Source organism: Pipistrellus kuhlii, unplaced genomic scaffold (assembly GCF_014108245.1).
Source record: "Pipistrellus kuhlii isolate mPipKuh1 unplaced genomic scaffold, mPipKuh1.p scaffold_m20_p_19, whole genome shotgun sequence".
Classification (NCBI taxonomy): domain Eukaryota; kingdom Metazoa; phylum Chordata; class Mammalia; order Chiroptera; family Vespertilionidae; genus Pipistrellus; species Pipistrellus kuhlii.
In genome coordinates this window covers 8,842,693-8,867,237 of record NW_023425504.1, presented here as the reverse complement: position 1 = coordinate 8,867,237, position 24,545 = coordinate 8,842,693, and the positions used below count along the sequence as shown (strand labels likewise).

The 24,545-nt window shown below is 39.3% G+C and overlaps 1 protein-coding gene and 1 pseudogene across 3 annotated transcripts in view; one reads left to right on the top strand and one right to left on the bottom strand.

Moving 5' to 3' along the window:
- MOSPD1 (motile sperm domain containing 1) overlaps positions 1 to 20,418 on the bottom strand; it is a 39,180-nt gene extending 18,762 nt beyond the window's left edge. For 2 of the 3 annotated variants that reach the window (XM_045583501.1, XM_036443364.2), the window contains exon 1: positions 20,260 to 20,418. The gene's annotated coding sequence lies outside the window, so the exon portion shown is untranslated. Of the gene's footprint in view, positions 1 to 8,143; positions 8,252 to 20,259 lie in introns of those variants that run through there. The other variant, XM_045583502.1, reaches the window with a different exon arrangement.
- Positions 20,419 to 21,961: 1,543 nt separating this feature from the next.
- LOC118722237 lies at positions 21,962 to 22,059 on the top strand (annotated as a pseudogene).
- The last annotated feature ends 2,486 nt before the right edge of the window (positions 22,060 to 24,545 follow it).

Sequence of the window (24,545 nt, the reverse complement as noted above, 5' to 3'; positions counted from 1 at the left end):
TCTCTCTCTTTCTCTCTCTCTCTCTCCCCCCCCTCCCCCTTCTTCTCTCTTTACCTAAAAAATATCAAAAATACTGTCAGGAGAACCAAGATGGCAGGGTAGGTAAATGCCTGTACTCACTGCCTCCCACAGCCACATCAAAATTACAACTAATATACAGAACAGCCATCATTCAGAACCGCCTGAATAAAAAAGATTAAATAAATAAAAAAAAAAGAACTGCCTGAAAGCTAACTGAATGGAAGTCACACAACTAGAAAAGTAAAGAAGAAAGCACACTGAGATTAGTAGGAGGGTAGGAGGGGTGGAGGCATGGAACAGGTTGGCCCAACACTCAAGTATGTTGTTTTTTAATTGGGAGGGAGATTGTGTGGAGGCTGCCCTTGAGGAGTAAGGGGTCCCACCCCCCCCCCCTCAACCCCCCCAGCCCAGGATTCCAGAGCTAGGAAGAGAAGTCCCTGTAACTTTGGGCAGTAAAAACCAGCAGAGATTGTGGTTGAATGACAAGGAGGCTGCTGGAGTCCCAGGTGCTCCTCTTAAAAGGACATCACATGAACTTACATGTTTGGCATCAGGACAGAAACTTGGAGATGGCTTTCTCCCAGACAGGGGTGTTAGCAAGGGTAATTGTTCCTGGGCTGGAACCTCCCCTGTTGCAGGGCTGACTGGCATGCATAGCTGAGTCTCAACCAGCCTAGAGCGCACTGTTGCTCCACCCTGGAGATTCCCTGAGATCCCACCCAACCCAATTTACAGCCCCACCCAAGCTGTTTGCAACAGCTTTTCCATATGAATGGTCTGTACTGGCTCAGGCTTCAGATTTTGCTAAAAGCTGTCAAACAAACTTCAGCTGGTGACAGCATGCCCCAAACCTATCACTGAAGGCCCAAGACCTGGCACTAACACCAGCCTGCCCTGCTTCACTGCTGGGCTTTGCCTTCTGCACAGCAGCTCTTCCACTGTGGTTGAAGCTGGTCCTCAAAACTAATTGACCTGAAGGTCAACTACTCCCAGAGAGGCCAACAGCAATCAAGACTCAACTACAAGACAATGTTCACAGCCCACACAAGAGCACACCTAGAGAGCCCAGCTCAGGTAACTGGGGAGACTGAGCCACTGGGACCTATAGGACACATACTACAAAAGGCCACTCTACCAACTCTAGGAAACATAACAGCTCTACCTAACACATAGTAACAAACACAGGTTTGCAGCCAAAACGCAGAGACAGACAAAACCGGTTTGGCTTAATGGATAGAGCATCGGCTTGCGGACTGAAGGGACCCGGGTTCAATTCCGGTCAAGGGCAAGTACCTTGATTGCGGGCATATCCCCAGTAGGGGGTGTGCAAGAGGCAGCTGATCGATGACTCTCTCATCGATGTTTCTAACTCTCTATCTCTCTCCCTTCCTCTCTATACAAAATCAATAATATATATATATATATATATATATATATATATATATATATATATATTTTTTAAATGCAGAGACAAAGAAACATGTCACAAATGAAATAAATGGAAGCAAGCAAACTACTGGATACAGAGTTCAAAAGAATAGTTATAAGATTACTCAAGGATCTTAATGAGACTTCTTAATGAGAGCCTCAAGAAACTTAGTGAGACGAAATTGGTTTGGCTCAATGGATAGAGCGTTGGCTTGGGGACTGAAGGGTCCCAGGTTCAATTTTAGTCAAGGGCATGTACCTTGGTTGCAGGCACATCCCCAGTAGGGGGTGTGCAAGAGGCAGCTGATCGATGACTCTCTCTCATCGATGTTTCTGACTCTCTATCTCTCTCCCTTCCTCTCTGTACAAAAATCAATAATAATAATTTTATATATATATATATATATATATATAGAGAGAGAGAGAGAGAGAGAGAGAGAAACTTAGTGAGACTTTCAAGGATCTTAGTAAGAATGTCAAAGACATAAAAAAAAGACCAGTCAGAAATCATGATGATTATGGCCTACCCATTAAACTTTTTGAATCTCAATTTCATGTATAAAATAGAGATAATAATGTTTTAGTAAATTATGTATAGATTTTTAATACATAACTTATCACTTCTGTCACTTAAGTTTTTTCAGTACTATATACCTTTAAAATGATTAAAAAGAAAAATCCTTGCCCTGGCTGGTTTGATTCAGTGGATAGAGCATTGGTCTGCAGGCTAAAGGGTCCCAAGTTCGATTCCAGTCAAGGGCACATGCACAGGTTGTGGGCTCCACCCCCAGGAAGGCAACTGAGCAATGATTCTCTCTCATCACTGATGTTTCTATCTCTCTTTCCCATCTCCCTTACTCTCTGAAATAAATATAAATGTATTTAAAAAAAAGTATCACTTAAAAAAAGAAAGAAAATCACCCCCAAAAAGAAAATATTTGGTTTTGTCTGTATTGTTTCAACTAAAATAACATTTTTTGCCACTTAATTGTTTCAAATATGCTTATACAAGTTTAAATTCTATAGATTTGATAATTGAAATAGTGAATACATTAAGGAAACATGGTTGCGAACTTTAGGCAAATTAATAGGGGCTTTGTACTTATTGTTTACAATGTAAGTTAACCATAATACTTTGTTTTTAATGCAATATAAACTGAACCTCAGGGTGCCATCTTTTTCAAATAATTTTTCCTTATAATCATTTACTTAGTAGTGATAAATGAAGCATTTACTTATATTGAATATCATACTATACATCTATTTTAATAAATTTTAGCCTTCAGCTTAATTGATAGTTTCAAACAGAGGGATAGATTTATTCCCACAATGAATAAAACTGCTTAACAATTGCAGCCTGTATAAATTATGTTAACACTTCCATTGGCTTTCCATTTTCAGCCTAATATACTGCTAATTTTAAAAGAAATCAATCAACCAATATATAATATATCTCCAGAAGACATTTTCTATAGAAGGAGAATAAAATATTTTTCTATAGTACTTTAAAGCTGTTTGTTAAATGACTTTGCCAGGAGCCTTCACTGAACCAAGAGGCTTTTGACTTGTCTGATGAATATCTCAGTGAGCTCCCTTTATCATTTTTATTTTAGACTATTTGTCTTCACCTGGCACTCCACCTGTATAAGTGAGATGTCTCTATTGTAAGAACTTATAATATAGTTTCAGGAAATTTGTCTCCTAATTAAAAACATGACTGACTAATCCATATGCTTGTTATAGATCGTAAAATACAAAGAAAGTGATGATCAAATATTGATTTCTGGAACTATATATAAAACCATTCGGGTATAAGTAGAAACCCTTGGTTACTACCATAGTCTCCAGTGCACTTCATGAGATCTGGTACTCACATAAGGAAATACTACAATTCAAAACTTATGTAATATAATTGTGTCTGTTTTAATATTTTGTTTCATCATTAAATCATGAGTTATATAGTTTTTCTTCATTAATACAAATTTATTTCCAAAATTTTACTTTATTTTATGAAAACAGGTTTTGAATACTTTCTCAAATAGATTAGTAGTAACAAATTGAAGTAAAGTTTAATAAATAAAACTTGCAATGACTTGTAATTTATCACAATATTTTATCTATATGATATGATATAATGCTATACAGACTTAATTTTTAAGTGAAATTATATGACTTCACTGTTTTTATAAGACTTTTTTTCTGAAAACTAAATAAATACTTAGTAACTGAAAAAAAAAAAAAAAGACCAGTCAGAAATCAAGCATTCACTAACTGAAATAAAGAATAATTTACAGGGAGTCAACAGTAAAGAAGAGGATTCAGAGAAGCAAATCAATGATTTGGGATACAAAGAAGCAAAGAAACAATCAAAAGAAAAAAAATAAAAAGAATCCAAAAATATGAAGATAGTTTAAGGAGCATGTTAGCTTCAAGCATTCCAACATTCACATTATGGGAGTACCAGAAGGAGAAGAGAGAGAGCAAGCTATTAAAAACCTATTTGAGAGAAACCAATATGGCGGCATAGATAAATACCTAAACTGCTGCCTCACACAACAATTTTAAAACTACAACTAAAAGAGAAAATGTCTATCACCCAGAACCACGGGAAAGCTGGCTGAGTAGAAGTTCTACAACTAGAAAGAAGGAGAAAAGAGCATTGAGACATGCACAAGCACTGAAAAGCTGACGTACGAAGGTGGAGGTGCGAGAATATGCCGATTGGATATGCTGCTTTTTTTCAACCCAAAGGGAGACAAGTTCCCGATTACTCTGAAATCCAGTTTCTGGAGAGACAATGGGGACCCAAACTCCTACAGAGAGAAGCTGGACTTTTGGCCATCAGGTCAGAAAGTGAGGGTGACTTTCTTGCAGAGGTGCAGCCAGTAATCATTATTTACTGCATTGAAGCATGGGATGCGGGGTCTTGGAAACACAGAAACACAGAGAAGGCTGACTGGTAGCCATCGTTGTTAGCCACGCCCTAGCCTAGTGACACCCTGAGACTCTGCCCCACACAATCTACAAACCCACCCTAGCTCCACACAGTGGCTTTTGCATATAAATGGCCTGCCCTATCACAGCTTAACCTAACAAAGTACAGCTCCAATCAGACAGCTCCAAAACCTCCAAACCCCAAGCAAAGAAAACTGTAGTTCTCACTGTAGCTCCTGCTGGGTGGCCTCAGACAGTATCTGACCTGCACCCCATTGGAAATCCATAAACTAGTGTATCCATTGGTCTGTGTGAGAAGACACCAGATTTCAACTATCCTCATAAGGAACACATTCAAGAGGCAGACTCAGTAAGCACCAAAGCCCCACTGAAACAAGTTCTGCCCAATAAGTGTGTCCCCAGCACAGTAATACTCACAGCCAATTGGCCTGGAGGTCAATTCCTCACCAACAACAATCAAGACTTCACTACAACAAGACTGTACACACAGTCCACAAAGGGGTGCACCAAAAGTGTCCACCTCAGATAACTGGGAGGCTGACCCATTGGACCATACAGAACACCTAGCACACAAAGACATCCTATCAACTCAGGGAAGCAGCGAAAAAGGAGACAAGGAACAGATCACAAATGAAAGAAATGGAGGAAAGCAAATGACTGGATATAGAGTTCGAAACCACAGTTATAAGGTTTTTCAAGAATTTCCTAGAAAAGGCCAATAAATTTAACAAGATCCTCAAGGATATGAAAAAGGACCAACTAGAAATTACGGTAAGCATACACTGAGTGAAATAAAAAAATATATGTATTAGCCAGGACTGGTTTGGCTCAGTGGACAGAGCGTCGGCCTGCGGACTGAAAGGTCCCGGGTTCAATTCTGGGCAAGGGCATGTACCTTGGTTGCGGGCACATGCCCAGTGGGGGGTGTGCAAGAGGCAGCTGGTTGATGTTTCTCTCTCATCGGCGTTTCTAGCTCTCTGTCCCACTCAATTCCTCTCTGTGTAAAATTAATAAAATATATTTTTTTAAAAAATTTAAAAATAAAATAAACTATTTATATATATATATATATATATATATATATATATATATATATATATATGTGTGTGTGTGTGTGTGTGTGTGTGTGTGTGTGTATTATACAGAGATCTATCAGCTGACTCGAGAATCGCAAGGATCAAGTCAAAGAGTTGAAATACAAAGAAACAAAAAAACCCTCAACCAGAAAAGCAAAAAGAAAAAGTAATCCAAAAATATGAAGATCATGTAAGAAGCCTCTGGGACAACTTCAAGCATACCAACATCAGAATTATGTGGGCGCCAGAAGAAGAGAGAGAGCAAGATACTGAAAACCTATTTGAAGAAATAATGACCAAAAACTTTCCACACTTAGTGAAAGAAATGGACTTACAAGTCCAGGAATCACACAGAACCCCAAACAAAAGGAATCCAAAGAGGACCACATCAAGACACATCATAATTAAAATGCCCAAGGGCAAAAGACAAAGAGAATCTTACAAGTAGCAAGAGAAAAACAGTTAATTACCTACAAGGAAGCACCCATATGATTGTCAGCTGATTTCTCAATACAAACTATGCAAGCCAGACAGGAGTGGCAAGAAATATTCAAAATGATGAATAGCAATAACCTACAACTAAGATTACTCTACCCAGCAAAGCTATCATTCAGAATTGAAGGTCAGACAAAGAGCTTCACAGATAAGTAAAAGCTAAAGGAGTTCATCAACACCAAACCAGTATTATATGAAATGCTGAAAGGTATTCTTTAAGAGGAAGAAGAAGAAAAAGGTAAAGATAAAAATTATGAACAACAAATACATATCTATCAACAAGTGAATCTAAAAATCAAATGAATAAAACAATCTGTTGAACAGAATAAAGTGGTGAATATAATAGAATCAGGGGCATAGAAAGGGAATTGACTGACAATTCTCAGGGGGAAAGGGATGTGGGGGGTACAGGAAGAGAATGGACAAAAATCGTACACCTATGGATGAGGACAGTGCAGGAGGGGAGATAAGAGCAGAGGGTGGAGTGGGAACTGGGTGGAGGGGAGCTAATGGGGGGGAAGGAAAAACAATTGTAATAATCTGAACAATAAAGAATTATTAAATTTAAAAATAAAATAAACCTTAGAAGCTCTTAAAAAAAAACTATTTGAAGAAATAATAACAGAAAACTTCCTCTGCCTGGTGAAAGAAACAGCCTTACAAGTTTACAAAGTCCAAACAAGAGGAACCCAAAGAGGCCCACACCAAGAGACAACATAATTAAAATGACAAGGCTTAAAGACAAAGAATATTAAAAGCAGCAAGAGAAAGGCAGTTACCAACAAGGGAGTGCCTACAACTATCAGTGATGAACAGCAGGGACCTACAACCAAGATTACTCTACCCAGCAAAGCCATAATTTAGAATTGAGGGTTAGATAAATAGCTTCACAGACAAAAAGCTAAAGAAGTTCATCACCACCAAACCAGTATTATATGAAATGTTAAGGGTATTCTTTAAGAAGAGGAAGAGGAAGAGGAAGAAGCAGGAGGAGGAGGAGGAGGAGGAGGAGAAGGGAAGAAATACAGACAATAAAATGGCAATAAATTCATATCTATCAACAATAAAATCTAAAAATTAAAATAAATTCACAAGAAATCTAATGAATAAAATAATCTGGTGAATAAAACAAAACCAGAGGCATAGAAGCATGGAACAGACTGACGAATCTCAAAGGGAAGGGGGGAGGAGTGGGAAGAGATTAACCAAAGATCTTACCTATGAACACAGACAGTAAGGTGGTAAAGGCCTGGGATGGGGCAGAAACTGGTTGGAGGGGGGTAATTGGGAGAAAAGGGGGACATCTCCAATATTCTTAACAGTAAAGTTTTTTTTAAAGCCAAAAAATACTGTCAGTTTAAGAAAAAAAAGTCATAATTCATACACTCTCCTAGATCATTCTTGCCAGGACTAATTGGCAGACCCTGAACAATGGATTAATGATTACTCTGACACATGTTTCTGTTAAAGAGAGGGCTAAGGGACTGCTTGGCTATAGCAACCGAACAGCCCTATTCACCTGCCTCCTTAGGTTTTTATTGAAACCACAGCTTGAACTAAAATTAACTATTAGATACTACCGGCAGGGTAAGCATTCTTGAGAAGACACATGTGTCTGTAGTGTCCTTTAAGCAAGAACCTTTTGAAGTCTAAATATAAAGATTCAAGCAAAACACCTGGAGGCCCAGACTTGTTTGGAAAAGTCAAGGCAGGGTCTGCGGTCTTCGGCAAGGTCCCCCTAGAGACCTCTGATCTCTCAGAGAATCCTTCTTACAGACTTTCCAACCAAGTGCTTCCCCACAGATCATCATGCTACTTTATGTCCATATAATCCATAGCATGCATGTAGCTCATAATAGTGTTGTTTTTAACTGAGCTAAAAGTGCCTTTAGACATTTTTTGCATTTTTTATTATCATTGTTGTTGAAAGTATTACAGATGTCCCATTTTTGCCTATCAACTTTTATTTGTAACATTTAACATTTGTATGATGCATAAGAAATTTCAAACTTTTCTCATTAATCACTTACATTGAATGAATAGGGTGGTGAAGGCCTGGGGTGGGGGCAGTACAGAAGAGGTCAATGGGGGTGGGGGAAGATATGTAATACTTACAACAATAAAGATTTAAAATAATTATAAATATATGTAAAACTTTTAGTACTTACTCTAGGCCAGGCAATGTTCTGTTTGTTGTTTTATTAAATTAGGAAGAAACCAAATTAAGACAAAAAATGTCAGCAAGCCTCTTGCTTCTTAGTCCAGTATTCTTTCCACTATACCAAAGTAACAATCCATTTCAATAAAACTTAACTAAGATTATTCTGAAAAGCATCTGATTACAAAGTCCTAATTTTGAATTTTTATTTTCCATGAATTTCTTTCTTTTCCTAAGAGTCATACACATTTGCATTTGGATAATATACTCTCAGAAGTTTGGTATCTTATTTAATAGAAAATAATAAGCTAAAAAATAATAAGCTCTATAATTACTTTCTTTTTGCTTCCCTATTTGTTTTTTTAAATTTATCTTTCTTGTTAAAGGTATTATAGATGTCTCCCTTTTTTCCCTATTGACCCCTTTTAGCCCACACCTACCCCCTACCCCAGGCCTTCATCACACTATTGTCTGTGTCCATGGGTTATGTATACATGCATATAGTTCTTTGGTTAATTTCATCCCACCCACCCCCAGCTTTCCTTTGAAATTCAACAGTCTCTTTCATGCTTCTGTGTCTCTGCATCTATTTTGTTTATCAGTTTATTTTGTTTTTAGATTGCATATGTAAGTGAGATTATATGATACTTGTCTTTTTCTGACTGGTTTACTTCACTTAGCCAAGTCCATCCATGCTGTCTCAAAGGGTAAGATACCATTTTTTTTACTGCTGCATAGTATTCCATGGTGCAAATGTACCACAGATTTTTTTATCCACTTATTTCCTAATGGGCACTTGGGCTGCTTCCAGGTCTTAGCTATTGTAAATTGCACTGCTATGAGCATAGGAGTGCATACATTCTTTCTGATTGGTCTGATTTCTAAGTATATACTCCTAGAAATGGGATCACTGGATAAATGGCAGTCCCATAATTTTTTCAAGAAACTCCATACTGTTTTCCATAGTGGCTGCACCAGTCTGCACTCCCACCAGTAGTGTAGTAGGGTTTCCTTTTCTTCACAGCTTACCATCACTTGTCATTTGTTGATCTGTTGATGGCAGCCATTCTGACAGGTGTAAGATGATACCACATTGTTGTGTTAATTTGCTTCTCACTGATGATTAGTGACATAATTACTTTCTTTGTAAGCTTGACTATTAGGAATAGAACATCCAAATTTGTATAAAAATTAACATTTCATTCTATAATAAAACTGTTAGAATGAGAATTTAGCTTATGATAAAAGGTGGAATTTCTGATTTGTAGGAGATAGTTGAATTTGTACCTTACTCCTTATAAAATTTTAAAATTATGGCAAATTCCAAATGGATCAAAGCTTTAAATGTAAAGAAATAAAACCATAACCCAGTTGGTGTGGCTCAGTGGTTGAGCGTCAACCTATGAACCAGGAAGTCAGGGCACATGCCCAGTTGTGGGCTCAATCCTAAGTGGGAGGCATGCAGCTGTCATTTGATTATTCTCTCATCATTGATGTTTCTATCCCTTTCTTCCTCTCCCTTCCTCTGAAATCAATGAAGACACATTTTTTAAAAATATTAAGAAAACCATAAAACACTAGAAATCTTGGGAAATATTTTCTTTTTTATAATTTAGACTTTCTAACAACCAGAAACCAAAAAAAAAAAAAAAAAAAAAAAAAAAAGGTAAATTCAACTATATTAAAACTTTTAAAATTCTGCATGGCAAAATACTTATTAAGCAAAGCCAAAAGAACATTTTCAATTCATAGCACAGGTAATATCTAATTTTCCTACTATATATAAAGAACCTACAAATCATTACCAAAAGACAACTCAATATAAAAACGAGCAAACACTATAATAATTTATAGAAAATGATACACAGATTGTTCCTAAACTTACAAAAGGTTGTATAACCTCATCCACAAGAGAAATACCAACTAAAGCTATACTGATAAAAGTTTTTACCTAGCCGAAACCGGTTTGGCTCAGTGGATAGAGCATCGGCCTGCGGACTGAAGAGTCCCAGGTTCCATTCCGGTCAAGGGCATATACCTTGGCAGCTGATCGATGACTCTCTCTCATCGATGTTTCTAACTCTCTATCCCTCTCTCTTCCTATCTGTAAAAAATCAATATATGTATATATATATAAATAAATATATATAAATATATATATATATACATATATATATATATATATATATTCTTTAAAAAATATTTTAAAAACTTTTTACCTATCAAATTGGCAAAAATCAACAAGGTTTTTTTTTAATATATTTTACTGATTTTTTACAGAGAGGAGAAGAGAGGGATAGAGAGCTAGAAACGTCGATGAGAGAGAAACATCGACCAGCTGCCTCTTGCACACCCCCTACCAGGGATGTGCCCACAACCAATGTACATACCCTTGACCGGAATCGAACCTGGGACCTTTCAGTCCACAGACTGACGCTCTACCACTGAGCCAAACCGGTTTCGGCAAAAATCAACAAGTTTTATAGCACATGGTGGGAGCAATCAGGTATGTTCTTAACATTGCTGGCATGGATATAAAATGGCACATCCACTATACCTGCCAAAATTAAATGTGCATACCCTCAAATCTAGATTCTAGTTCTAGGAATTTATTTGGTATATTGATAAATATTCCTCCTGGGTGAAATAGTGCATGTGAAAGATATTTTGTTTTTGTTTTTTCTTCATCACTAAGGATTAAATAACGTTTATGTGAAGCACTCAGTAAGAACTAGCAAAAGATTGGAAACAGCCCAACTATCCATTAATAGTAAATTCATTAAATAACACATGATATAGCCATGTGTTGGGATACCAGGTACCTGTGAAGAATAAAGAGGAAGTTCTTTGTATAATATGCATTTGGACAACTTCAAGTGTAGCATTAAGTGAGAAAGCAAGGTGCAATGCAAAGTGTAGAGCACATGTGTCAAACACAAGGCCCGCGGGCCAAATCCGTCCCACCAGGCCTTGCAATGTGGCCCGCACCGCGCTGTCATCACTGCACTCCGCTGTGTTTCCATCACAATGACAGTTTATGACTGTTCAGTAAACCTGTTCAGTAAACCATTCGGCCCGCGATTTAGGCTGGAGTTTAGATTTTGGCCCCTTCTCTGATTGAGTTCGACACCCCTAGTGTAGAGCATGCTGCCATTTGTGTGGAAAAGGGAGATAAAAGAATATGCAAACCTGTTTTCTTGGAAATGGGTAAAATATCAATGGTAGGATAACCAGGGTTGCCCCTGGAGAGGCAAACTGAGTGGCCAGAAACAAAGGTGGGAGAGTTTTCTCAAGATGCCCTTTTGCATTTTTAAAATCTGAACACTGTGAATATCTATTCAAATGTTTATTGTTGTTGTTAATCCTCACCCCAGGATCTTTTTCCATGATTTTTAGATTGCGTGGAAGGGAAGATGAGTAACAGAGAGAAATACTGATGTGAGAGACACATTGATTGGTTGCCTCCTGCTCCTCCCCAACCAGGGTGGTGATCAAGCCTGCAACTGAAGTATGTGCCCTTGACCAGAACTGAACCCAGAACTCTTTAGTCCATGGGCTGATCCAAAAGCTAGAGCTCAAAAATTTTTTAAGTTCGAGTTACATAACTCTCCTAGGCCTAATTTGAAAAAGGTGCCAATTTCGAAACACAAGGATGAATTTAAAAACAATGTGTGAAAAACCCCTTTTAATTGTATTTCCAATTTATGATCCTTTAATAACATTAAAAAACCTTAAAACTGTGTGTAAAATAGAATGATTTCAATTATTTAAAATAATTTTGTGTACCACAAACTCTTACAATGAGAAAAATTTAAGGTTTATTTAAGATAACTGGCAAACCTGGAAAAATGTAAAACATTTTGTTATAAAGGATATAAGATGGCTTATAAAGCTAACCATGAAATAACCTTAAGAAGTTAATCGTCACAGGCCAAAGTAGAAATTTTACTAGGTTTATATATATTTTGGCTTAGTAGAAATTTTTAGTTTTAATTTTTAAAACTTTATCTTTACCACTTAAATATGTGCACATTTCCCCACAAGTCATGAATAGGCTGTCTATCCCCTGGTCACTATAAGTATTTTTTGAGCAGTTTATTATTTCTTTTCAGATCCCTGATTCCATTTCTCACATATCTTAGCAAAAATATATTATCTCCTAAAGTCCAACCAATGGAAATTAGGGAGGAATTAGCACCAGGTCACCAGGGCAAATTCAGCAAACCAATGAAACTAACACCTGCCTTTAATTGATGGTTTTCTGGAGATTAACACTTTCTCTTCACTCCAGTCCATATTGCAAAACCAATAAGGTACAAAAATTCTGGGGAGTGATAATATACTGAGCCAATAAAACCTTAATGCAAATCCTATATAATAAAAACCTAATATGCTAAGTGTCCAACTGTTCATTTGACTGTTTGCTATGACGCAAACTGACCACCAGGGGGCAGATGCTCTGACCTGTAGGTTAGCTTGCTGCCGGGATCCAGCCAATTGGGACTGGGCAAGACAGGTAAGACATGTCCTGGAGCCCTCCTGTGGTCCCTTCCCTGCCCCAATCATATACTAGTGGAATCTCTCGGCCTGGCCCACGCCTTCTTGCAATATGGGACTCCTCAGGGGATGTCAGAGAGCTGGCTTCAGTCCGATCCCCACAAGCCACGCTGAGAGGCCCCACCAATGCACAAATCCATGCACTGGGCCTCTACTTTATTTATAAGGTTGTTTTCATAAAAGCATGCACAAAGTCAAAGAATGTTAGCTCCTGAGCCTTCTCATTTTCCTGCTGAGGATAGCAGGCTCAGGGTAAGTAAAGGACTTACCAGTGTATTGGTGGAAGGAGTCTGGTCACCACTCATACTTCCCTATACAGTCATCATCTCCTTTGTGTCTCAATTCAAAAGTCCTGCCTCCCTAATGCTTAACACCCACACATGCCCTCATCTCTAAAAATGTCCCTTCTTTTCCAGAGAGTTCTCAAAGGATGATCCAAAATTCAGCTCTTGATATATATGTTTCCTTTTCAGTTTTATAAAGAAAATATCAAGAGACAATTCCACTTACTAGGATGTGCACACTTTCTTTTCCTGCCTACTAGTATAAAATAGCTATGGTTGTCAGTAAATGTTCATTAGGTCATTAATAACCAAGATTTGTCTTATTTGTTCTCTCTGGACACCATTATTTTCCTCATTCTTCAAAGCCTAGTTCAAATCTCCTCTCTCTGAAGTCTTCTTCTACCACGCGGATCTACATGGTCTCACTGATTTTATTGTTTTTTAAAATATGTCTTTACTGATTTCAGAGAGAAAGGGAGGAAAGAAACATCAATGATGAGAATCACTGATTGGCTGCCTCCTGCATGCAACCCACTGGGGGTCAAGCCCACAACCCAGGCATATGTCCTGACTAGGAATCAAACCGTGACCTCCTGGTTCATAAGTCAATGCTCAACTGCTGAGCCACACCAGCCGGGCTGTTATGTACGTACCGTATAAATTGGCTATTTTGACTTTTGTTTTGTGCGGATTAATTTTGACTCCCCAGACTTCAGGCATAGTGCCATATTGTTTTCCTGTGGGGGTTTTATTTTCATCCTTCATATACCCAAGCTCAGTGTTTAGGCTCTTAGCAGATACTGAGCTTATCAGTTAACCTATAGGTGTCTACTAATATTTGTCTCCTTCATCAAGTAATGCGACTTCCTTGTAAGTGAACACACTTCATCCAAAGACAGGCAAAGAATTCCAATTAAAGGAAGAGTAAATCAATAGTGGCTACTTGCCATACGTTGGGGTAAAAGAACAGACGACCAGCCGTCACTACTCATTCCTTCCCTCTCTTCTAACTCCCTCCCCTCCCGTCAGCTCCTCTGGCTCTTCAGTGCCCAACTGGGCCAACAGTGTTTATAAATACCAGGCTAAAAAATAGAAAAAAAGAAAAAGAAATACGAGATTCCAAGATACCCCCATACTCTCGACCTTACAGGGAAACCGTGAAGCTGGGAGCTGGTGCTACAGGAAACTACCTTGTCCTTCTGCGCCAAACCCCGCCCCCCGCCTCCACCCCCTTGCCCTAAAGGTACAGAAATGCAATCCTGAATGAAATTTGAAAGAAAATCCTATTTTTGTACACCACCTTGTGATCAGTTTGCAAACTACTCCCCTACCCCCCAATAAAGGCCTAAATACACTGAAATCATCACATACACTTTCTATCATCAGTCCAGGGAGACCAATACCCCCCAAATTTCATTATTTTCTGTTCCCCTCACTTTGGCTTGACCAGAAAAAGATGAGAATGAGATAAACAGGGGAATTTCGCTATCTTTTACCACCATATATTCAAAACTGTTAAGACCACAGAAATCATTGTCAGTTGCCCCTCCTTTTTTGAGAAGAGGAGGCCGCAATAAAAATCAAGTGAAAAAAAAGTGAAACTTGGTTATTTTTACAATAAAGTGGTTCAAAGCTTGACACAGACAGGGATGTTTCAAAGTACAGACTTGCCCAGAAACTACTGACCCATTTCCTTGGCTACAGAACACCAGCAATTTATTGTACTATCTGTCCCTGGCTCTTGTGTTTACTCTGATTAGGGTTCCTAGCTCCACCTTCAGGCCTGCTGCCTTTTATCTGGGCACAGGGGCTATCTTCTTCCTTCATGTTTGGTGCAGTCCTTGCCAATGCCAAGTAAGTAAGAAACAGTTAACAGCAACAAGTGCTTTTGCTTTACTCTCAATGGCATGAAAACCTCTATTTCCTTCCCATTTCATAAACTCGGTTATCTTCCTCTTTGAGTTTCAATATCATCTATTGAGATTTTCCTAAAGTTAACTCTTATATAAGTGATTTATAATCTCTTTATATTTTTTAATAGTTCAATGCTCAATATTAAATACTTTTGCTTTTATAAATTTGCTAGGTTTTTTTTGTATAATTTGATATCTTACTAATGGGATTGCCTGCTATAAATGATATGTAGTGATAAGCTATTACATATTAAAGATGTAAAGTTGAGCCCTAGCCGGTTTGGCTCAGTGCATAGAGCCACAACCTGTCGACCAAAGGGTGCTGGGTTTGATTCTGGTCAAGGGCATGTACCTCAGTTGCAGGCTCCTCCCAGCCAGGGTTCTGGTTGTGGCTCCTGCAGAAGGCAACCAATCAATGTTTCTCTCACATTGATATTTCTCTCTGTCTTTCCCTCTCCCTTCCACTCTCTCTACAAATCAATGGAGCCTTAGACAATTTTTCTCAGTGGATAGAGCGTCGGCCTGTGGACCAAAGGATCCCAGGTTCAATTCTGATCAAGGGCACATGTCCAGATTTTGGGCTCAGTCTCCAGTAGGGGGCGTTCAGGAGGAACCCGATCAATGATTCTTTCTCATCATTTATTTTTCTATCTCCCTCTCCTCTCCCCTTCTCTCTGTAATCAAAAGTATATTTTAAGAAAAAAATCAATGGGAAAATATGCTCGGGTGAGGATTAACAACAAAAAAGTAACAAAACAAACAAAAAAAGATGTAAAGTTGAGTAGTACATGCTTTAAGCATTTAAAAAATAAGGATGCCCTCCAGTAATGTCTTTTTTTGAGATATTTCTTTTAAGCTAGTTATTTCCAACATTTGTTTTACAATATTTCAATGTCTTCATTATTCCAAGATGTGCAATTCTCAAAGCAAAATCCACACTAATTCATTATATGAAGTATGTATGTTGCTACATATAGTACTCTCAGAAGTTTTAGAATCACAAATTCATTCAACTAACATTGACAAATCACTTATATATCAATCACTGTGCTATGGAATGTGGGAAAAAGATGGAAACATGCTCTCACCCTTCACAACTCGGTTATAAGGGAAAACAGATATACATAGTAGTTAGAATATGATGTAGTAAGTGTTAAAATGCTGGGTAGATATAAAATGCTCTGGTAGCATAAAGAAAGTAAGTCTTGCCAAAACCGGTTTTGCTCAGTGGATAGAGCATCGGTCTGCGGACTGAAAGGTCCCGGGTTCGATTCCGGTCAAGGGTATGTACCTTAGTTGCGGGCACATCCCCAGTAGGGGGTGTGCAAGAGGCAGCTGATCGATGATTCTCTCATCGATGTTTCTAACTCTCCATCCCTCTCTTTTCCTCTCTGTAAAAAATCAATAAATATATTTTTTTTAAAAAGTAACAGTCTTCCTTAAACAGGAGTTTTCAGAGGTAGTGGAGAGGGATAAATTCCAGGAAGAATATGCATAAATACATGAAAGGGACTCTTAAAATTAGCTTTGGCATTGCCTATGGTTAAAAAGTAGTATGAAAGAGATAAGACAGGAAAGGTAAGCTGGAGGTGGATGGAGATAAATCTTGTAAGCCAAGTTTGAGGGGGCTTTACATTTGATTCTGCATGCCAGTGTTTCTCAACATGTGGTGCTGGCAGCAGCAGTTTCACCTGGTAACTTGTTAGAAATGCTGATTTTCGGGTCCCACCTTAGATCTACTGAGCATGGCTCAGTGGTTGAGCATTGACCTATGAACCAGGAGGTCACAGTTCCATTACCACTCCCCCAAGTATTCCCTGGTTGTGGGTTCAATCCCCAGTAGAGGGCATGCAGGAGGCAGCCAATCAATGATTCTCATCATTGATGTTTCTATTTCTCTTTCCCTCTCATTTCTTCTCTGAAATCAATAAAAATATATTTAAAAAAAATTTTTAAGAAATTCTGGGGTTGGGGCCCTCCAAATGATTCTAATGCATACTACACTTAGAACCACTGCTTCAGGCAATGGGAAACCTCCATAGGATTTTAAGCAGGGAACTGACTGGATAAGATCTTAAGTGGAAGTTGGTTGCCACAGACCAGTCAAGCACAGCACCTGACTCTAGAGTAGTCATAATGAGAAGAAAAAAGCTGTTAACTCACTTTGGCATGGAGAGATGATGAGGGCCTAGATTAAGTAGAAATGGAGAGGAACAGATTTTAGAGATGCTTTGCAAGGTCTATCAAGAGACTAGGAGAGATCCATACAAAGGTGTTACTGAAATGGCTTTTATATAACAGGTTGTAATCTTGTTGAATGTATTGACCACTAGATATTATAAGAACGATCCAGAATAAAGGAAGGTCAAGAACCATAGTGTCAAGAAAAAAGGGTGCCCTGGCTTGTACATGTGTCTCTTGGTCTGCTTGGCAGTTCTACTCCTCACTGTAAGTTAGTGAACTGGCATTCATATATTAACAAAGAAATCTTTCTTAAGTTTGGTTAGTGTGAGTCAATCCCTAAGATTGATGGGTAATTTCTGGATGTGCTGGAAAAATTAAATTTCAAAACCTGAAAAGTTAAAAAAAAATGTTCTGGTGATCTAACCAAGATACTACCAAAGTGAGGCCCTGCTAGAACCACCTTCTTTTTATTCTAGCATCATCACTGATTGCATAGACCACCTATTTCAGAAAAAAAGTTGTAATGAGTAAAAGAATCAGACTTTGTACTATGCTATGAAGGTCAAGTGGAACTGTTATTTCTGATTTTGGAAATAGGATTTCGCTGAGGCAATCTTCTATTTCCTGATGGAGAGGAGAATGAGAAAGAGAGGTACAGGTCAACCTATTCAGTAATTTCTATTTATATTAGGACTCTGGATACCTCTTGTTACTTACAGAATGTTCTTTTAGTCGATATCAATATCTTGGCTTATTTGACAATTTTATTTTGGCCAAGAATAACTCCCAATAAAAAAAAACTGCACTGTTTTATGGAATTGGAGAACTACAAAAGGCCCTGGAGATAAAAACAAAATTTTCATATTACAGATGAGGAAATGAAAGCCCTCAATGAGCAAATCACTTAATGTGTTTTATTGTAGGGCAAGATTCTCCAGAATGCTAGAGTAGCAAAACCAGATTAAGAGCAATACTGATAATCTCCTTTAAATTTTAGATAAGATTTTAAATTCCTCTATTTTCGCCCAGCTGGCGAGGCTCAGTGATTGAGCATCATTAGTCTATGAACCATGAGGTCTTAGGTTCGATTTCCGGTCAGAACACATGGCCAGGTTGCAGGCTTGATCCACAGTAGTGGGTGTGCAGGAGGCAGCCAATCAATGACTCTCTCATCATTGATGTTTCTATCACTCTCTCCCTCTCACTTCCTCTCTAAAATTAATAAAGATATTTTAATTAAAATAAAAAAATGAATCTTTCTATTTTCCATCTAAACTTTTAAAAAAACAGAAAAAGAATAGCAAATTACTTTGTCTGGTAGAGAATGAGAAAGCTTTTCTTGGAGTTTATTGTTTCATATTTTCAAGAATTAGAGTTAAATGTAACGAGCTCCATTAAAAATATCTGGGGCCAAAACCGGTTTGGCTCAGTGGATAGAGCATCGGCCTGCGGACTCAAGGGTCCTGGGTTCGATTCCGGTCAAGGGCATGTACCTTGGTTGCGGGCACATCCCCGGTGGGAGACGTGCAGGAGGCAGCTGATGGATGTTTCTCTCTCATCGATATTTCTGACTCTCTATTCCTCTCCCTTCCTCTCTGTAAAAAATCAATAAGATATATTAGAGAGAAAAAAATTTGGGGAGAAAATATGCATAAACAAGTTAAGGGAAGAAACACGAATTATTTTACTACTATAAGCTATTTGTTCTATTTCCTATATTTGCCCATATTCAGTATATTGAATATTGTGCATTATACTTAATTATATATTACATGTATCTGGAATCTTCATAACTATCTCATTTGCAAAATTCCACATTTTCAAATATACCAATATTTGAGTATACCTCTTATTTTGAAATTTCTAGAAGTACTTCAGAAACTCCTCTCCTGTTTGGCCCCATTTTCCAAACTTCCAACTGCTTTATACCAAATATGCCATGATATAAAAGTTGGTGTCCACTCCTTATACAATATCCAGAGTATCGCATCTTATAGTCAGAGAGATTTCCCAGCACTTAGAAAACTTCGACACAATTTTCAGCATCAAGAATATATTAAACCCTGTGTGTGCCCTGCCTGGAAAAGTAGACCTTTCTTTTTCCCTGTCTGGAATTCACATTAAGAATGCAATGCATTCCTAGAGAACAGGAATGCTTTTTAGGCAAGATCCAAAAGATCCCATTTTTCAGGTTGGCGTCGATCTCATTTCCTTTCAAAAGTAAAAAAAAAATAAAAAATCAGGGACTGTTTTCATCTAATGCTTGCCCTCGCGCTCTCCTATAGGAGAGGTCTTTGAGTCTACTGGTGCAGAAATGCTACTACCGTCCGTAGAGGACAGATGTCAGTTATTTTACCCAGAAATGGAAACCGCAGAGCACTGATTAAGGGCAGGAGGGCAGGGGAGAGAGTATCAAAGGTCTGTCCTAGGACTTCAGCTCCAGCTGATTGGCCTGGCCCAGCCTTTCCAGCCCCCATCCCCACACTGGTCGGCTCCGAGTGAAACAGGTCATGTGAGCCTGTTTACAGCCGAGCAGCTGGTGCAACCATCAGGATGCGTGCAGAGGTCCTGGAAGGGGGAAGCATTGGCCACACAGCCCCTATGCCCAACCCCCACCATTCCAAGAAGGCGTTCTTTCGCCCTCCCAGCCTCTCCACCCCGCTTTCATCTTCCTCCAGCCACCCCAGGACGCCTCGCTCCCAACCCGCCGATTTCCTTCCAGTTGCTCAATGAGTGGGCCGGTAGGGCTGGAGGAAAGGCAAGGACGCTGTCACCCCAAACGCGGAGTCAACTTCCCTCCCCCAGCTCGCCTCAAAACATCCGTCAAAGAGTTCTCCCCAGAGTCGCATCCCCGGGGGTAACCGAACTCTGTTTGGCAAGCACAGCAAGGTTCCCGAGCCTGCTGCCTCCGCCCGTGAACGAGAAACACACACGGGAGCGGGCCAGACCAGAGGCTGGATCCGCATACTGCAGGGCAATGGAGAGAGACAGAGCAGAAAAAAAACCCATCCGATTCCTTCTCTCCACCTCCCACCCGCATCCTGGCGCCACCGAGCCCTGCTGTCAGTCACTGAGCCAGGCTCTGGGTTTGGGGACTCCTCGTTCTTTCCATGGGGTCTCCCGGCAATGTAACTCCCAGGTTCCCCGAAGTCGTTGGACTGTGTGACAGGACGGTGGGGGACTCTCACCTCGGCAAACCCGGCTCCAAGGAAAGCAGCTGCGACTGCTCCTTCGGTCCTTTGTCAGCGTCTCTAGGCTGCACTGCCTGCTGGGATACCGGAGGACTCAAATGCCACCTCTCTCCGCCCTCTAGGACGAGATCTGCTGTTATGGGTGGGAAAAGGAAGAAGAGGTGGAGCCGGAGGCGGTGCCTGAGCTGAGGGAGGGGCTTCCTTACTGCCACCTGGCCTCTAGGGTTTCTTCCTTCTCAGTGCTCCAAACTACTTCCTTCTGTCTCTGACCAGTCTCTCCCTCCTCCCCTTCCTCCCTTTCTCTCCTTCCCTTCCCCTCTCTTCCCCTCCCTTCCCCTCCCCTCTCTATGCTTCTTGAGGAGATTAGAGACTTACATCTGCCTTTACACTTGTTATGCAGCCACCTTTGACTCTTTCTGCTTCCTACTCCCCTACAGGTATTCACAGATCCAGTGAGCCCCAAAGACTAGTTGATTCTACCTCTGAGACATGTCCTATTGACCAAATTTCTCCACTCCATCTTCAGTGCTGTCTGTTTAGGCCCCATGACCTTTTTCTTGGCCTCTTGTTTGGACACTCTCCTATCTTTGCCTTTGTCTATCTACACCATCTCCCAGACAGCAATCAGAGGGATTTATCTAAGATGTGAAGGTGACTTAAAACTTCCCAATGTTTCAGCAGTACCTACACCCCTTTGCATGGGATTTAAGGCTCTCTCTAATCCTTCTCTGATGCACCCAATACTCTAACCCAGTGGTCGGCAAACTAATTAGTCAAAAAAGCCAAATATCAACAGTAAAACGATTGAAATTTCTTTTGAGAGCCCAATTTTTTAAACTTAAGCTTTTTCTAACGCTACTTCTTCAAAATAGACTCACCCAGGCCATGGTATTTTGTGGAAGAGCCACACTCAAGGGGCAAAGAGCAGCATGTGGCTCACGAGCTTCAGTTTGCCAACCACGGTTCTAACCCAATCAATGAAAGACAGCAAGGCCTGGGAAAATCCAACCAGTGTTGGCTACCTCAAAGCATCCCCCTTAAAAGGTGGCCATACAGACAGTAATAACTACAGGCCCCTTGAAGTATCATTAAAAATAGAATTATCAAGCCCTACCCGGTTTTTCTCAGTGAATAGAGCATTGGCCTGCGGACTGAAGGGTACCGGATTTGATTCTGATCAAGGGCACATGCCTGGTTTCAGGCTCAATCCCAAGTAGGGAGTATGCAGGAAGCAGCGGATCAATGATCCTCTCTCATCATTTATGTTCTCTCTCTCCCTCTCCCTTCCTCTCTGAAATCAATTAAAATATTTTTTAAATAATATGACTGTCCCATAAAACAAATAGAATTATCAAAATTAAATTTTAATTTCTGAAAGGAAGGGCAAGGTGCAGCTGCCACAGGTCCCCTTCCCACAAGCATAAGGCCCAAAGAATTCTCCCCAGTTACTCACATAAGCAATAGGCTATCAGGAGATATTCCTTGGGCTCAAGCTTCTGATGCCTTTTCTCACAAATTCCCTCCACTTAATAATGTCCTTCTCTGACTTTGCAATTCTACCTATCTTTCAAGGTCCAGGGGAAATGCCATGTCCTCAAATAAACTTCCAGGATCTCCCATGAGAACTATTTCTTTAATTGTTAAATTTAAATATAGTTGGTGTACAATATTATATTAGTTATATTAATTTCAGGTGTATGTGCTCACTTTGGCAGCACATATACTAAAATTGGAACAATACAGAGATTAGCATGTCCCCTGCACAAATTCGTGAAGCTTTCCATTAAAAATTTTTTTTCAGATGTACAATATAGTGATTCAACATTTTTATATCTTGCAACGTGATCACCCCTGTAATTCTAGTAATCATCTGTCACAGTGCAAACTTATCACAATATTATTAACTATATTAGAGGTTCAGTGGACCCTCTCCAATCTGGAACCTAAACCGGCAGTCAGACATTCCTCTCACAATCCAGGACTACTGGCTCCTAACCACTATTCTACCTGCCTGCCTGATTGCCCATAATTGCTTCTGCCTTTCAGCCTGAATGCCACCTAACCGGTCCCCTGCTGACCTGATTGATGCCTATAACTGCTCCACTGCAGACTCAATCACCCCCAACTGCCCTCCCCTGCCGGCCATCTTGTAGTGGCCATATTGTGATGGCCATCTTATAACAGCTATCTTGTGGCAGCTATATTGTGGCAGCCATCTTGTGACAACATGGGGGCGGCCATCTTGTGTTGGCCATCTTGTGATGACATGAGTGTCGCATGAAGGCAAGATGCCACCTAGGCTTTTATTATATAGGATTACCCTTCACCTTTTTCACCCATTCTCCCACACCCTCATATCTGGCAACCATCTCTTTGGTCTCTGCTTCTCTGAGTATTTTTGTTCATTTATTTTGTGGTGTTTTTCTTAAGATTCCACATATAAGTGAAACTATATGATATTTGTATTTCTCTGTTTTATTTATTTCACTTCTTAGCAGCATAATACCCTCTAGGTTCATCCATGTTGTTGCAAATGGCAATAATTCATTCTTTTTACAGCTGCATACTATTCAATTCTCTATCCATCCATTTATCAATGGAAACCTAGGTTGCTTCCATAAGTTGGATTTTAAAGATAATGCTGCAATAAACACAGGGGTGTATATATCTTCTCAAATTAGTGTTTTTGTTTTCTTCAGATAAGTACCCAGAAGTAGAATTGCTGGATACTATGGTAGATCTACTAGTATTCTTAGTTTTTTGAGGAATCTACATACTGTTTCCCACAGTGGCTGTACCAGTTTGCAGTCCCACCAATAGTGCACAAGGATTCCCTTTTCTCCATAACATAGGAAACACTTGTTGTTTGTTGATTTTGTTGTTGCTTGTTGATTTATTAGTGATAGCCATTCTGACATGTGTGAGGTGTACATATCTCATGGTGCTTTTGATTTGCATTTCCCTGATGATTAGTGATGTTGAGCATCTTTTCACATCTGTTGACCATCTATATGTCTTTTGTGAAGAAATGGCTCTTCATGTCCTCTGTCAATTTTTAGATTATATTGTTTATTTATTTTTTGTTATTGAATTGCATGTGTTCCTTATATATTTTGGGAATTGACTTACTGGATATATCATTTGAGAAAATATTCTCCCATTCAGTAGTTTATGGTATCATGAAACTGGACTGGACAGATACATGCAAGAAATGAAACTGGATCACTCTTCTTACACCATATACAAAAATAAACTCAAAATGGATTAATGACTAATATAAAGCCTGAATCCATAAAACCCATAGGGGGGGAAAAACACGTAAGTACTAAACCATTTGACATCAGTCTGAGTAATATCTTTTTTTACATGTCCCTTGAGGAAGAGAAGCAAAAGCAAAAATAAACAAATTGGACTTCCAAGACTCCTGCTCCATCACTATAGAATGTTGCTTATTCTGCTTTGCAATGTTTCCTGGCTTACATCATCACTAGCCACACAAATATCTTCCTTTCCCTCCTATCTAGACAATGAATTCCTCAGCTGCCAGCACCAATGCCTGGATGAAATGAAATACTTCAACTCCTCAACATCTGAGGCCCTAAGTAGGCCCATAAAGCCTCTTAGTCATGCCTCATACAACAACCACCCTCCCTTCACTAGGTCATCTCCATCTTGACCTAGCCACATGTCATTTTGCAAACACAAACTGGTTAGGCAGCAGAGCATTGCAAAAGGACCAAAGTTTGTACTTCCCTTGCAGGTCAGACTGGTTTTTGGTACAGTATGTAGTTGTAGAAAATGTAACTGGTACAGTTCACATGAGAATCCAGTATAGAAAAATTTCCTGATACCATAAGAAATAACTACATTTCCAAACCCAGACGTATCTCCTAATATTGGGAGGTTTTGGACTCCTGCTTGCCCAGGCAACCTTTAGGCTCCATATTCCTCAAACCATGTATTCTGTGTTATAAGGTATTCTTTTACAAAGTAGGCATGTTGCTTTGTTTTGTTCTTGCATCATTTAATGCATATTTATTTTCTCTCCGATTATACTATAAGCTACACCCTGGCAGTGTTTCCTCTTCCCTAAAATGGGTACAAAACTCCTTGGCCTACCCTTTTAACAATTTACTAGGCTGTTAAAAGATTCTAATGTGGTAATATTTATAGCATATGTGATAAGGTAAGTATAGGATGCTCTTCATATATAAGGTCTATTTTATTGTTACAATTTTAAAAGCCTATATACTATTTAGGTATGTGTGTTTGAGACTTCACAT